Source organism: Rhincodon typus, chromosome 16 (assembly GCF_021869965.1).
Source record: "Rhincodon typus isolate 14 chromosome 16, sRhiTyp1.1, whole genome shotgun sequence".
Lineage (NCBI taxonomy): Eukaryota > Metazoa > Chordata > Chondrichthyes > Orectolobiformes > Rhincodontidae > Rhincodon > Rhincodon typus.
This window is the reverse complement of record NC_063347.1, coordinates 12,324,605-12,327,555: the sequence shown is the minus strand read 5'-3', so window position 1 is coordinate 12,327,555 and position 2,951 is coordinate 12,324,605. Positions and strand designations below refer to the sequence as shown.

General features: G+C 44.7%; 1 long non-coding RNA gene across 1 annotated transcript in view; it reads left to right on the top strand.

Moving 5' to 3' along the window:
* The window catches only part of LOC125485095, a 6,958-nt gene extending 4,282 nt beyond the window's left edge, over positions 1 to 2,676 (top strand). The window contains exon 3 of the long non-coding RNA XR_007263856.1: positions 2,566 to 2,676. This is a non-coding gene — a long non-coding RNA (uncharacterized LOC125485095). The remainder of the gene's footprint in view (positions 1 to 2,565) is intronic.
* Positions 2,677 to 2,951: the final 275 nt, after the last annotated feature.

Here is a 2,951-nt window from a genome sequence, read left to right as displayed (position 1 = left end):
CCTACCACATCCCAAAACCAGTCCAGCTCGTCCCCGCCTCCCTAACTTGTTCTTCCTCCCACCTATCCCCTCCTCCCACCTCAAGCCGCACCCCCATCTCCAACCTACTAACCTCATCCCGCCCCCTTGACCTGTCCATCCTCCCTGGACTGACCTATCCCCTCCCTAACTCCCCACCTACACTCACCTTTACTGGCTCCATCCCCGCCTCTTCGACCTGTCTGTTTCCTCTCCACCTCCTATCCTCACCTCTATCTACCTTCTATCCGCCTCCCCCTCTCTCCCTATTTATTTCAGAACCCCCTTCCCCTCCCCCATTTCTGATGAAGGGTCTAGACCCGAAACATCAGCCTTCCTGCTCCTCTGATGCTGCTTGGCCTGCTGTGTTCATCCAGCTCTACACCTTGTTATCACCAGGATGCTGCCTGGATTAAAGGGTATGAGCTATAAGGAGAGGATAGAAAAAACTCGGGTTGTTTTCTCTGGAGCAGCGGAGGCTGAAGGGAGACTTGGTAGAAGTCGATAAAATTATGAGAGGCATAAATAGGGTTGACAGTCAGAATCTTTTTCCTGATGTTGAAATGTCTAATACTAGGGGGCATGCATTTAAGGTGAGAGCGGGAAATTTCAAAGAAGATATGAGGGGGCAAGTATTTTACACAGAGAGTGGTAGGAGTCTAGAACACACTGCCAGGAGTGGTGGTGGAGGCAGATACAATGGGGGCATTTATGGGACTTTTAGATAAGCAGATGAATATGCAAGGAATGGAAGGAAATGGAGCAAGGGCAGGCAGAAAAGATTAGTCTAATTTGGTGTCATGTTCGGCCCAACAATGTGGGCCAAAAGGCCCATTCCTATGCAGTACTGTTCAATGTTCTCTGTTCTAAGATGAGAGTGAAACTTCTATTCTTCCCACCAAAGAGCACTACTTGCCACTTAATTGCCCTGTCTACAAGTTTTCTAACACTTTCTCACACTGGTTTCCCAGTTTGATATCATTTTGCAAGTTTTGCCATATGTGGCTCAATCTGAACAATTAATATAACTTGTGTACAACAGGAGTTATCAAAAGCTTTTCGCAACATCTGGAATTGAAGGCTCCAGGAGCTGAGCAGCATGTATCCGCATTAATGGTTACCCATAGTCCTTTAAGAAAGGCTGCCTCATTGGGTTTTATACTGCCTATTGCAGGTTGCTACCAACAAAACTGTCTGAGCAAATAGTTTCTGGATTAGTTGTGGTCCTGGTGGAAGTGTGTGCAATAGTATCAATATGGGTCAGCTCCACTCTCTTTGTGAAGAAGCACATGGATCAATCTGCTGATGTTGTGAATATTTCAGTTTAACAAAAAAAGACAGGTTGAATCACCAGGGGAACTGGACAGCCTGTTGTTACATGCAATGGGTGGGAGAGGGCTAGCGATTCCTTTTCATGCTCATCAAGATGATGAATGTCAAATGGTGGAGACAGAAATATTTAGCTGCTTGTTGCACCTGGTATCAGCCTGTGTTACCCCCAGGTGAAGTAGAGCACAGGTTAGATTTTGCTTAAAGCTCCTTTGTTTGCAGCAAAAAGTAGAGGGCTCCAATCTGACCACAGACGTATGTGGCATTTCTATTTCCAATGCCAAGGCTGTGTCTGGCTTTCTTTCAGAGAAAGCACCAGTTTGTGCTCAATTTGTGATGAGGGTTACATCCTGTAAGGTAAGGAATTAGCTCTGCTGTCATTCTTTTCTCAGTCCACCACTGAGAGCAGACTGGGCAGCTATTGCTTCCTGAGCATCATCAAATCACAACTGAGCAAACATTCGATAAGTGGAGACATTTTTCATTCACTCATGGGGTATGGGCATTGCCAGTATTTATTGCCTGCACCTAGCTGTCCTTGGGAAAATGGTGGTGAGCTGTCTTCTTGAACTGCTGCAGTCCCTGTGCCATAAGCAGACCCAGCATGCTACAAATGGATGGGTTCCAAGAGTTTGATTCAGCGACACAGAGAGCGATAATATATTTCCGTGTCCCCAGGATGGTAAGCAGTTTGGAGGGATCTTGTATCTGCTTCCCTTGTCCTTCTAGATTGTATTGGTAGTGAGTTTGGAAGGTGGTCTCTAAGGAGCCTTGTGAATTCCTGCAATCCATCTTGTAGGTGCTATGTGCTGCTACTACTGGGCATCAGCAGTAGAGAGAGAGAGAGAGAGTGGATGGGTGCCACTCAAGCTTTATCCTGGATGGTGTCATGCTTCTTGAGTGTTGTCGGAGCTGCACCCACCCATGAAAGTGGGTAGAATTAAAGTGATGATCACTTATAGAGCTCATCACATTCAATCAGCACAACATGACATTGAATTATTACACAATGATATGAACATGCCATAACTTTCCACATTGGTGAGTTGCCCTGTTTGACTTTAAAAAATAACTGCTTGTGGCCCAAGTCTTCTTCATGGTTTTCTGTCTCCTTCACCTACGAATACACCCTGACTTTTGCCTTCATCTCCCTGTTCAAAATTCTAATAAGAGACCAAAGCTTTTTCTTAATTTAACCAGTTTTTCTTCTTATTGCAGACCTCTGGCCTAGGGATTAGGACACTACCCGTGCACCACAAGAGACCAAAGAACTTCTAAAAAAAAGGGTATCAGCTGATTTCAAATGCAAGGACTAGTTAATAAAATTACTGATTAACTCTCTATTGGAAGACAGCATTAAAGTTAAATCATTAATAACTTACTGGCTTCTGCTCTCAAATACTTACTTGATAAGCTGTGAATACACTATTCAGGACATACAATAGAAGTAATGTTTCTTATTTGATGGGGAGCCTGGGTTGCTATGGCAATGTGCACCATTTTACATGCATGTTGCCTCAGGGGCTATGAATACTGATGGTGGAAGTCAGAGCTTCCTTTCCATCACACAACAGACCAGGAATCTTTCCTGCTCTTAGTGTCTG